This window comes from Vigna umbellata, unplaced genomic scaffold (assembly GCF_029865625.1).
Source record: "Vigna umbellata cultivar VRB3 unplaced genomic scaffold, Vumbellata_1.0 scaffold_752, whole genome shotgun sequence".
Classification (NCBI taxonomy): Eukaryota; Viridiplantae; Streptophyta; class Magnoliopsida; order Fabales; family Fabaceae; genus Vigna; species Vigna umbellata.
Genome location: NW_028274518.1, coordinates 24,838 through 38,088, shown reverse-complemented (window position 1 = coordinate 38,088; position 13,251 = coordinate 24,838). Strand labels below are relative to the sequence as shown.

General features: G+C 37.1%; 1 pseudogene; it reads left to right on the top strand.

Moving 5' to 3' along the window:
* The first annotated feature begins 220 nt into the window (after positions 1–220).
* LOC148190571 (uncharacterized) lies at positions 221–1,833 on the top strand (annotated as a pseudogene).
* Positions 1,834–13,251: the final 11,418 nt, after the last annotated feature.

Below are 13,251 nucleotides of genomic sequence, written 5' to 3'. Positions count from 1 at the left end.
ACATAGTTCATGGCCAGTTATTTTGATGATTTACAATCTATCTCCTATGTTATGCATGAAGAGAAAATACGTGATGTTGTCTATGATGATATCGAGTCCTAGACAACCTGGAAATGACATTGATGTTTATCTAAAACCATTAATTGACTATTTAAAAATGTTGTGGGAAGAGGGCGTCTAGGTCTTCGATTCATATTCAGAAGAAAACTTTCGTTTGTGTGCAATGTTGTTTTGCACCATAAATGATTTCCTAGCATATGGGAACTTGAGTGGTTACAGTGTTCAAGGTCATTTTGCATGTCCGATTTGTGAAGAAAATACTAGCTATCTTCAACTGAAGCATGGGCAGAAAACTGTGTACACAAGACACCAAAGATTCCTTCCTCAAAATCACCCTTACCGTAGATTGAAAAAAGTGTTTAATGGAAGTCCTGAGGATGATGTAATGTGCAGACCACGTAATGGGGAAGAAGTACACAACCAGGTGAGGAACATTGATGTTGTCTTTGGAAAACATAAAAAGAAGACCGTTGAGAAAAACATTTGGAAAGAGTGATCAATATTCTTTAATCTTCCATATTGGTGTAAACTTGATATGCGACATTGCATAGACGTGATGCATGTTGAAAAAAATGCATGTGATAGTGTTGTTGGGACTTTACTAAACGTTAAAGGAAAGACAAAAGATGAAGTGAAAGCACGACAAGACTTGGTTGACATGGGAATCCGTTCTGAGTTACATCCGCAATCCATAGGAAGACGCACCTATCTTCCTCCACCTTGTCACACTCTTTCAAAAAAAGAAAAACAATTTTTTTGTCAATGTTTATATAGTGTGAAGGTTCCACAAGGTTATTCGTCGAATATTAGTAGCCTTGTTTCTATGAAAGATTTGAAGTTGGTTGGTTTAAAGTCTCACGATTGTCATGTCTTAATGCAACAACTTTTACCAGTAGCTATTCGAGCCATATTACCTGCCTCTGTTAGAAGTATTCTCACACGTTTGAGTTTGTTTTTCAATGTCATTTGCAAGAAACTTGTTGATCCTCGACAGTTAAATGATTTGCAAAATGAGGCCATTAGACTATTGTGCTAATTGGAAATGTATTTCTCACCCTCATTTTTTGATATCATGGTTCATTTGATTGTCCATCTAGTGAGAGAGATTTGAATATGTGGGTCGGTTTTCTTGAGGTGGATGTACCCGGTTGAAAGATACATGAAGATCTTAAAGGGATATGTTAAGAATCAATTTTCGACTGGAAGCTTCGATTATAGAGCGCTACATTGCAGAGGAAGCCATTGAATTCTGATCAAGTTATATGTCAAGTTGTGACCCAATAGGACTTCCAAAGAAAAGACATGAAAACATACGTGAAGGAAAGGGAGTTCGAGGAGTAAGGATTGAAAGTGTTATGAAAAGAAGTTAATCAAGCACATTTGTATATTTTAAACAACACAGAGGATGTTATTCCTTACATTTCACAACACATTGATGAAATTAAGTCAGCACATCCACGTATGAGTGAAAAGTGGACACTTAATGAACATAACAAATCCTTTTTAACTTGGTTTAAGAAAAAGATTTATGCGACTCCGAATGTTTCTGAAAATCTATTGAGACTAGCTCGTGGACCTAACACTGATGTGATCACTTTCGACGACTATTACATAAACAATTACTTGTTCTATTCAAAGGTGGAAGACGATAAAAGTAGAGTTCAAAATAGTGGAGTTACCCTACAAGCTGAGGTTGTACACTTTTCCAGTTCCAAGGATAAGAATCCAATTACAACAACAACAGTAAATGGGTTGACAGTAATTCTGGTGTAAATGGGTATGTCACTTTGGTTGACAGTAAATAGGTATGTCACTTTTAGAGTTCCAGTTTTCAAGTGTAAATGGGTTGACAGTAATTCTGGTGTGGCGACAGAAGACCTCAGATTCACTTTGGTGGATCTTAACAAAATGAGTTACACGGATGAACCATTTATTATGGCTAGTCAAGCAAGACAAATATTTTGTCACTGACCCAGTGAATCATAAATGGTCAGTGGTATTGGAAGGCATAGTCATGCACACAACTGATGATGAAGACTCTCTAGATATACTTGAGACAAGCTCCTTCTCATCAAGAACCATTGAAAATAAGGTTGATGATGTACCCGATGAAATACATCCAACTCGATGTGATCACAACGAAGGCATATGGGATAAATAGGAGTCTTAACATTGTTTTAATTACTTGTACAATTTATTTATTTTGTTTGTTCCAACTATAATTTACTAACACTTTGTAAACAGGTATGACGAGCTCTGGATCAGATTCGACGGGAGGAGGGGGTAGATCTGTGACTCGGATGCCTGATGTCACATCCTGTCGGGTTAATGAGAAACCAGTGACGGTGGAGTTTGATCCCCGAACATTTTTGCCTATTGGAGCACATGCAGCTTCGTTCAGGAGTTACTCGGGCGTGATGGCAAAAGCACATGTCCCTATTGTCGCTACCTGTTGGGATGATGTCCCACAGGTTGACAAAAATCTACTATAGCAGGATATTTTGGTATGTTTAAGATGCTTTACTTCCATCATTGACTTATTTTTGTTGATCATGCTTTAACATTAATTTTGTTTTTAACAGGAAAATTGGGATATCCCTAATGATGAGAGGATAAGGAAGAAGATTTTATCCCACATTGCAGTTCGGTAGAGGGACTTCAAGACGAGAATGACACGTCAATACGTCTTTGGCTCTAAACAGAACGACACTCCTTGTACAAAATATAAAATAGTGGGTGCAGTTTAAAGAATCCAGACTTACTCCTAAGTGGCATGTATGTTTTTTAATATTTTGCTCTAGTCACACAAGATGTTAATTTGTGATTTATGCTTAATGATTTTCATTTTTTCATAGGTGAAAAGGATAGTCGCCTAGCAGAGGCAGAAGCTTAATGATACACCACACATACTGTCACGTAGTGGTTATGCGTTATTAGAGAAAAAGATGAGAAAACGTCACGCTGAGGAGTTAGGTCTTGAGTCACCTGATCTAGCACCTTCATCAGCCAGACATGAATTGTGGAAGGTTGCACAAACAAAGTCCAATGGCCAGTTTACATCCCAGTCTGCTTAGGAGATATCCCAGAGAATTGTAAGTGGAAACTTTTAACTGATTACCATAGTTCATAAAAAAATTATGTAACAAACTTTTTAATGTGTCTAGCTTCATTATGATATGCAGGATGACTTGGTTGACCAATAGGCTCAAGGCACATTTGTGGCACAAGGTAGGGAGGACCTCCTAGTAGCAGCCACAGGTCGGCTAGACCGTCCAGGTCGTGTGCGTGCTGATGGAGGAGCTATTGGATTGAGGGACTACTTTGGCCCTAAACCAAGAAGCACAGAAGTCGTGACTCAGGAAATGGTGGTAGCATCAGGTAACAGGTGCAAGTCGAATTAGAGGAAAGCATGGGTGAACGCTTCAGAATGCTCGAAGAAAACCTTGTGATGATCACCCAACAACAGCAACAACAACAACAACAACAACAACAGTCACAGCAGGAGGACGCCCCTACAGATGATCCTACTGCACCTCGTGTGAGCACCAAAGGCTCATGCTCTACTGCAGATCATACTGATTACAATATTTAGTATGAGTTTTTGGTTGATGAGGATCCTCCACGCGTAGTGGTTGTGGGACGATAGATTGTAGGAGGACAGACCATTCATGGTGCTCCTTTATTGCCCACTCAAGCGCGGGTAATGATTGATGATCCAAGAGACCCCCAAGCTCGAGTGTCAGTGCCTACATCTGAAATCCAATTCGTGAGGGAGGCCTTAGGCACATTTATAGCTTGGCCTAAGGCTATGATCATGCCATATTTTGGCCCACCAACGGTATTATATTCTTCTTTTTATTATCTTAAATTTCAAGTTATAATTAAACGATTCCTAACTTTTGTAAATGTGAGTTACAGGTCTACCATCCTGAGAAACAACCAATTGCTCAACCTGTGAACGAGGCTCGAGAGGAAGCAGAAGACCATGATGCTATATCCATATTGACTCCAAATTAAATAAGTTGAGAAAAAGGACTGGTAGAGATGTTGTGGGAGTTAAGAAAATTTGGCCTCGAGTACCATGTTCCATTGTAATTTCGATGATGCATATGAGATCATTGGTGGAGAAAAAATGCTCAACATTTCATGCATATAACTATGGTGCATGTAAGTTTTTTATTTGTTATTTTCCAATTTGTATATTAGTATTATTACTTTTTAATAAATATACTTAACTTTATTCTTACAGGTACATGGACACCATCATAGTTGAATCAGGTCGGGCGTCAGTTTATGGCTTTCTTGAACCTCAGACCATTCAACCATCTGGAAACACATTAGATTTCAGAAAACCATATATTCAAACATGGATGACTGAGTCTAATAAAGAGATCTATATTGCGTCATACATTGATGCGTATGTGTTTCCCAATATTGTCAACTTTTATCAAATTTTAATCAATAAACTAACTCACTAGTTGTTGGTACATGACAGGGGCCATTGTCAACTCATGGTGATCATTCCAAAAAAAGCACAAGTTGTATGGTTTTGTTCTCTTCATAGGAAGATTAAAGCGGAGTTGAAGTCCTTGATACAAATGTAAGTATTACATTCATTCTTATTAATTCATTATGATATTAATATATTAACTTATGTTTTAAATGTTTCAAATTTGTTTAGAGTTGTGACTAGGACCAGAGGACAACAACTTGAAATTATATATCCTAAGGTTGGAATTCGTTGATATTTAACCTTTAATTTTTGTAGTCAAATTTAAACCATTACATTTGACTAAGTTCTTTCACATGTTTAGTGTAATAAGTAGAATGATTCTTGGGCATGTGGCTACTACATCATGTCATGGATGAAGGCAATCATCTGAGCAAAAATCAGAGGGGAATGGACTGAGGTAAAAATTTACATTTGAAAATCTTACAAATATCAATAAACTTTTGACATTAAAATGAATATAATAGTAAAGTTTCCTTGATTATGCAGCGGTTCAACACTACCTCTCCATTGTCCACTTTAGTAATAAAGACGATAAGAGAGGATTGGGCACGATATTTGAATAAACATTTTAAATAGCTATAGCTTTAGTTTTTCCTTTCATGATAGTAGCATTTGCTTAGTTGTGCAGCTTTTAAACTGTTAATAGATTATTGTGAATAGATGAATACTGTGAATACATGAATGGAAAACTGGGTTGTTTAAAGTTTTGATGATAGCATTAGCGTCTTTTAGTTTTACTATTTAATTGGAATTGATGAATTGATGATAACATGGTTTAAATTAATTAATTCTGTGAATATATATGAATTGGAAAACTGGTTTCTGTATTTCAGGTTTGGTTGAATGAGCTAAACCGAATCAAATCTTAAAAAAACACTGAAGGTAACGTCGAAGTATACATCATTCGACATTTAAACATCGACAGTAACGTCCAATATCGACAAGTTCGACGTTAACCTTAGGTCCGTCCCCTTATACTTAACGTCAAATATTCCTTTAAATATAAATATTTATTCAAATATTACTCAAAAATTGACGTCCTCTTTGAACTTCGACGTGAACATTACGTCCGTTATCTACCGTAATGACGTTAATGATGGACAAATTTGTAAGCACCAAAATATGATGTCACAAACTTGTTTCACAATCGGCAAGTATGACCGAATCGTTTCAAGTAATAAACTTGGTAAGACCAAGTATCGTTCTCCCAAAGGACTCACGGCCTAGTTTAGTTATGTGATTTGTTGATTAGCTAAGACTTAAGAACACAATAATTGAAGTTTAATATGCAAAGACGAAAATTAAATATGTATGCATGAATTGATCAATGACAAAGACAAAAGATAAACACTTTCAAGGAAATATATGAATGAATATGTTGTTGGGGGTCAATTTCATCTCATCCACTCTCATATATTTTAGGAATTCAACATTCAAATCATCATTGTTAATGCCACTCTCTAATGTACCATTCTAGATGGCTTCTCCCTAATCAAATAGTTCATACAATTCCTAGCATTCCTAATGATTAGTTCATGAGTGCAGGAGCTTAAAGGCAACCAATATAATATTGTCAGTATAATATTGGGAGAAATTTCCCGGATCTAGATTTCCCCGTACGTGTCCGTATCAACAAAACCAATAATCATGCATTAGAATGAGTTAAACAATGCAAGCATTGAGCAAAGAGGAAAAACCCTAACTAATGATGAAAGAAAGCATATGTCTTAATTCAAAGATGTACTCAACAAATCCATATATGAGAGCTTCAAGAGATTACTTTGATTCCCCAACAAACATACAAGGTTTAGTTCACCATATTCATGGTGAACCTAGATGAATTACAATGAAAGTATGAAAGAATAAACCCAATAAAGGTGAAGAGGTAGCCTGAGCATCCAAGATCCTCCTTCAAAGGGGTGAAAGAGAGAGTGTTTGCCTCGTTTCTGCCAAAGATGCCTAACTATAGGACGTGCAAGCCCTTATATACTAATCTAGAGTTACAAAAGATTACAAAAGTCCAAGCCCAAAAAGTGCCGCTCAGCGGTATTTACCGCTCAGCGGTGATTGCGCGTCTTCTTTCTTCCCCTCAGCGGCCATTTTGCCCCTCAGCGGTTCCAACGTCACCTCTTGAGTGCCGCTCAGCGGTAGTTTGCCGCTGAGCGGTGCCTTCGACTTCTCCTTTTTGCACTCTTTCTTGTCTTTTCTAATGTCCTCTCTCTTATTCTTCACTTCTTTCACCAAATTCACCTCAAAACCTGCACAAAAACACTTAAATCAAGCATAAACCTGTCCAGCTCTCTTATTTCTGAAAATATAAACAAAAGGCATGATTTCAAGCTAGTTTCTAAGTCTAAAGGTTGCTTTTAGTATCAACTTTAAGCATGAAAATAACAGTTTTTCAACTGTTATCAGTTAACTTTACGTCCCTTCCCTCGTACATAAGACGACAAATCTTACTATAAATATAAATATTTATTCAAATATTGAACGTCATTCTCTTTACTAACGGACGTAACCTCACGTCCTTGGACAAAATCGACGTTAGGTTTACGTCAATTCTCGATCGATTCGACATCAAATTGTCCTATTAACGTCGCCTAGTGATATTCAATGTAAAATTTACATCACCCGCTATGACGTCGGTCGCGAATTCGTCATTAAAAGCCAAAAATAACCGATGTAGTATGTTGTTTTTGTACTAGTGAAACATGAGTTCAAGCAAGATTCTAAGTCAAAAAGGGTTGTTTTAATATCAAAATTGTAACATAGATAATGGTATATTCAACTGTTAATACTGGTTCTCTTGTTTTTAGCTTATTTTTGTGAATAAGAGAGTTGATGTTATACTTGAGGATTTTATCACTAAATTCCCTTGATTTTGTAGGAAATTGGGATAAATTGGAAGTGGAGTTAAAATATCAAGAAGTTGGAACCCAGAAAGGAAAGAAAGAGCACTAGAAGAGAAGACTACAGAAGGTCGCAGGACGCTTGGGCGCCCTTTTCTGGGGCCCTCAGCGCAGGTGTCTCGCACCCACGCCTGGGCGCCTTTTTCTAGGGCCCTCAGCGCAGGTGTCTCGCACCCACGCCTAGGCGCCCTTTTTTGGGGCCCTCAACGCAGGTGTCTCGCACCCACGCTTAAGCGCCCTTTCAAGGACGCTAAGCGCTAGTCTTCGAGTACCGTTTCATGCCTAGGCGCCCTTCTTGGGGCGCTGAGCGCCACTTCTCTCGCAAGTTCTCCTGGGCGCCCTTAGTAGGGGCGTTGAGCGCTGGTGACGTTGGCCAATGATCCAATTCAACTGTATATAAGGACATGCACGTCCTAGGGGGGGTATCTTTTGACAAAAGGGACGCAAATTCATACTTTTTCAACTCTCTATAGGCAGAATTGGATGCAGAAGTTCTCCTTTTCAGTTTTTAGGGTTTATCTTTCATTCTCATTCCATTATAGTTTCTCCATGACAAGTGGGAACTAAATTCATTTGTTGTTGGGTAAGATGTAACTTGTAAACTCTCATGTATTTGAATTGATTTCGATTTATATATACTTCTTTCATTAATTGTTAGGGTTATTCTCCTTTGCTCTATGCTTGTTATGTTTAACTCATTCAAGGCATGATTTTTGGTTTTCTTTGTTATTGACAAATACCTAGAAACCTAAAACCGAGGAATTTTTCCCATGGGAACTGTTGCTTAGACATAGAGATAGAACACTTGGTTGTCTTAAGCTTCCGTTCGTAATGCAAAATTAATTATTAGGGATGCAAGACATTATGGTCTAGTAATTAAGGATAGACTTCTTTCGCCGAGACATCGAGTTCTAAGTAATTTAGAAAGTGACATTGACAATTAATAAAACAGAAGAATTCTTATATGCATGAGAGTGAATAGGTGAAATCTAAACCCCAACAACATCTTCATCTTATAATACCAACATCATTATTCACTTTTGTGTTTCTCTTCAATTGATCAAAACTGCATTCATATTTACTTTCTTATTTTTACATTTAAAAACCCTAAATTTTTCTTCAAAATCTTAATTAGTTAAGTAATTACATGATTGTTTAGTGTCGTGAGTCTCTTGGGAAACGATACTTGGTCTTACCATTTATTATTACTTGATACGATTCGATACACTTGTCGAGGTCTTAACAAGTTTTTGGCGCCGTTGCCGGGGAGTCGTGGTTTAAACTGTACTTTTGTGTTATTTTTAACCGATTATACTTTATCTTTATTTGTATTTTTTTGTTTTTATCTGTTGGTGCTAATTGGGTACTCTAGTGTTTTTTTCTCTAGTGTATGCAGGGTACAATTTGGACTAGAAGCATGAAAATTTATGAACCTCTTCTTGCAGGTCTGGACAATAGTTGAAGAAAAAGGAGAGCATGACGTCTAGAGAACTTTTCCCTTCTCTTGAGACTCTTTTACAACCTTCACCTCAAATATCTGACCCGGAAACATAAAATATGGCTGAAGAGTATAATGGTAGACGTACCCTGGCAAATTATGCAACAGTTATTGGCTCTCATCATTTTAATAGCATTCCAAGGCCAAGGGTTAATTATGAAAATATGGAGATGAAGCCTGCTTTGATTCAATTGGTGAAGAGCAACCAATTCAATGGATTATCACATTAAAATCCATATGAGCATCTAACCACATTCAATGAGATATGCAATACTATGAAGGTCAATGGCGTGCCAGATGAAGCTATTAGACTTAGCTTGTTCCCTTTCTCTTTGGGAGGCAATGCTAAGATGTGGTTGAACTCTTTTCCAGAGAACAACTTTATTGAGTGGGAAGCCGTGGTTTCAAAGTTTCTAAACAAATACTTCCCACAATCAAAGGTGAACAAAGGTAAACAAGAAATTTCTTCTTTCAGGCAGGGCATGGATCTAACATTAGGTCAAGCGTGGGAAAAATTTAAAGGCTTATTGAGGAAGACACCCACACATGGTTTTGATGATCCTACAGTATTCATTCTATTCCTTGGAGGTCTAAGCTCACAGACTAAATTGATGTTGGATGCCTCAGCTAGAGGTAATATCAAGTGCAAGACTCAAGAGGAAGCTTATGAGTTGATTGAAAATATGACTACCAATGATAATGAGATGCACAGTGAAAGAATTCAACTTCAACAGAAAGGAGTTCTACAACTACAATATCAAGATTATGACTCAACAATTGGAAACTTTGATGAAGAAAATCTCTCAATTGCCAAAAAAGTTGTAGAACGTTTCTCAAGTTCAACAGCAACTTTGTGAGTTGTGTGGTGGAGATCATATTAATGGTCAATGTGATATGCCAGAAGATACCCAAGAGGAAGTAAAGTTCATGGGTCAAGGTAATAAATTTCGTCCAAGTAATTACAACCAAGGATGGAAACCTTACCTAAGTGTGGGTCAAGGGAAAGTTGGACAATTCAATAGACCACAACAACAACAATGATAACAACAACCCTCCTTATCTAAAAGAACTGCAAAGCTAGAAGAGACACTCCAACAGTTCATGCAAGTGTCTATCTTCAATCATAAGAGCACTGAAGCTCATATAAGGAATTTGGAGATATAGGTTGGCCAACTGACTAAAAAGTTGGAGGAGAAATCTGAGAAGCAGTTTGAGGCTGATACTGAAGTTAACCCTAAAGAGGAGTGTAATCTTATTATGAGCATAAGTAGTGAGAGGTTGGAAGAGAGAAAAATTGAGAGAAAAGAAGAAGTTGAGTTGAGTGAAAAAGAAGAAGTTGAGTTGAGTGAAAAAGAAGAAGAAAGTGAAGAAAGAAAAGTGAGTTTGAGAGGAAGGAAAAGAAGAAAGAAAAGGAAGAAAGAAAAGAAGAGGAAGAGGGCGAGAGAAAAGAGAGAAAAATTGAGAAATCTCTTCCTTACCCTAAAGTTTATTCTAGAAAGGAAAAAGAGACAATTAGGGTGTTTCAAGGAGATTTTCAAGAAATTGGGGATTACTATTCCATTGACTGAGACATTGCACCAAATCCCTGGGTATGCAAAATTTTTGAAGAAGTTCCTCAAAAAGAAGAAATATTTAGATGAGGAAACAATTGAAGTACAAGGTAGTTATAGTGTTATTATGCAGAAGACGCTTCCTCCTAATGTCAAAGATCCGGGAAGTTTTACTATTCCTTGTAGTATGGGAAATTATGATCTAGGGAAAGCGGTCATTGATTTAGGGGCTAGCATCAATTTAATGCCTCTATCTATGCTAAAGAAGATTGGTGGTCTTGAGGTCAAACCCACAAAGATGGTGTTACAAATGGCAGATAGGTCTACCAAGAAACCCTACGGTGTAGTGGAAGATTTAGTGGTTCAAATTGATAAACTGAAATTCCCAGTGGACTTTGTGGTGATGGACATGGGGAAATTATGGAAATCCCTCTCATTCTTGGAAGACCATTTATGAAGACAGCTAAGGTTGTCATTGATGTAGATGATGGAGTGTTAACACTGAGAGATCAAGATGAGGAGGTGACTTTCAATGTCTTCAATGATGAGCAACTGATTCAAGTGAAGAAAACTAGTCTTAAAGTTACAGATAAAATTTTTTCAAAGACTAATGTATCTAAACAAGTTGCTGATTCAGTCAAGGGAGGTAAAAAAAATTTCTTGTCACAGGTAGAGGAAGAGGAGAAAGAGATCAAAAAGAAGATAGTTCACCAAGACTCGGAGTGTGATGATGAAGAATTCAAACCTGGCAAACCAGTCAAGTACAGGAACAGGTTATGGGTTGTGAAGGAGATTAAAGTGAATGAAGTTACTGAGATTGAAACTCCATATTCTAGAAGAGTCAAGAAGGTGGACAGGAAGCTGCTGAAGATAAGTTGGTGTGATGAAAGCAAGAGGAACACCTACATCAAAACTTCAAACTCAGCATAATGGTGTCAGGCTCGTGATGTTAAACAAGCGTTTGTTGGGAGGCAACCCAGTGTTTTAAAAACTTTTGTTTATTTATTTGGTTATATTTGGTGTGTTTGATATTGTGTGATATGATCTAGTTTACATTAGAGATGTTTTTGTGGATGTATGGTTATGATGTGCATCGGGAGCTTTAATTATTTTAAGTATGAGATGTTTAAGCTTGAGTTGGAAAGTGGAAAATTTTGAAAGGGCAAAAATCTGAAAAATTAAGGGTTAAACCTCAGGGCCCCTGCCTAGGGACGCCCAGGGCAAGCAAGAAAAGAGGGGAGAAAGAATTACCGCATCGCGTTGATAACAGTTGAAAAACTATTATTTTCATGCTTAAATTGATACTAAAAGCAACCTTTAACACTTAGAAACTAGCTTGAAATCATGCTTTTATTCATATTTTCAGAAATAAGAGAGCTGGACAGGTTTATGCTTGATTTCAGTGTTTTTGTGCAGGTTTTAAGATGAATTTGGTGAAAGAAGTGAAGAAGGAGAGAGATGAAATCAGAAAAGACATCAAAAAGTGCAAAAGGAGAAGACGCAACTACCGCTCAGCGGCAGTTTACCGTTGAGCGGCGCTCAGGAGTTCACGTTGGAACCGTTGAGGGGCAAAATGGCTGCTGAGGGGAAGAAACTACTCACGCACTTACCGCTGAGCGGCACTTTACCGCTGAGCGGCACACTTATGGGCTTGGACCTAGATTTTCTGTAATTTTAGAATAGTATATAAGCTTTAGGACGTCTTAGGGTTTGTATCTTTGGCAGAAACGAAGCAAACACTCTCTCTTCCACCCCTTTGAAGGAGGATCTTGGATGCTTAGGCTACCTCTTCACCTTTCTAGGGTTTTATCTTTCATTCTTTCATTATTGTTCATCTAGGTTCACCATGAATATGGTGAACTAAACTTTGTATGTTTGTTGGGGAATCAATGTAATCTTTTGAAGCTCTCATATATGGAATTTGTGCTTGCATCTTAATCTAAGACTTATGCTTTCTTTCATCATTAGTTAGGGTTTTTCCTCTTTGCTCAATGCTTGCTTTGTTTAACTCATTCAATGCATGATTATTGGTTTTGTCGATACGGGAACGTACGGGGAAGTCTAGATCCGGGGAATTTCTCCCAATAGTATATTGGTTGCCTTAAGCTCCTGTGCTAAAAAAACTAATTATTAGGAATGCTAGGAATCGTATGAACTCGTAATTAGGGAGAAGCCTTCTTGAAAGGTAATTTAGAGAGTGGCATTAACAATGATGACTTGAATGTTGAATTCCTAAAGTATATGAGAGTGGATAAGATGAAATTGACTCCCAACAACATATTCATCAATATATTTCATTGAAAGTGTCTGTCTTTTGTTTTAGCCATTGATCAACCTCATGCATACATGTTTATTTTCGTCTTTTGCATAGTAAAATCCAATTATTTTGTTCTTAAGTCTTAGCTAATCAACAAATCACATAACTAAACTAGGCCGTGAGTCCTTTGGGAGCACGATACTTGGTCTTACCGAGTTTATTACTTGAAACGATTCGGTCATACTTGTCGATTGTTAAACAAGTTTGTGAAATCATATTTTGGTGATCATAAATTTGTGCATCAAGTTTTTGGTGCCGTTGCCGGGGACTCGTGGTTTAACTGGTTAATTTGTGTGATTATTGATTATCTTTGACTTTAAAGTTTATTTTTCTGTTTTTATTTTTCTGTTTTTATTTTTTTTATTTTATTTTATTTTATTTTATTTTATTTTATTTTATTTTAT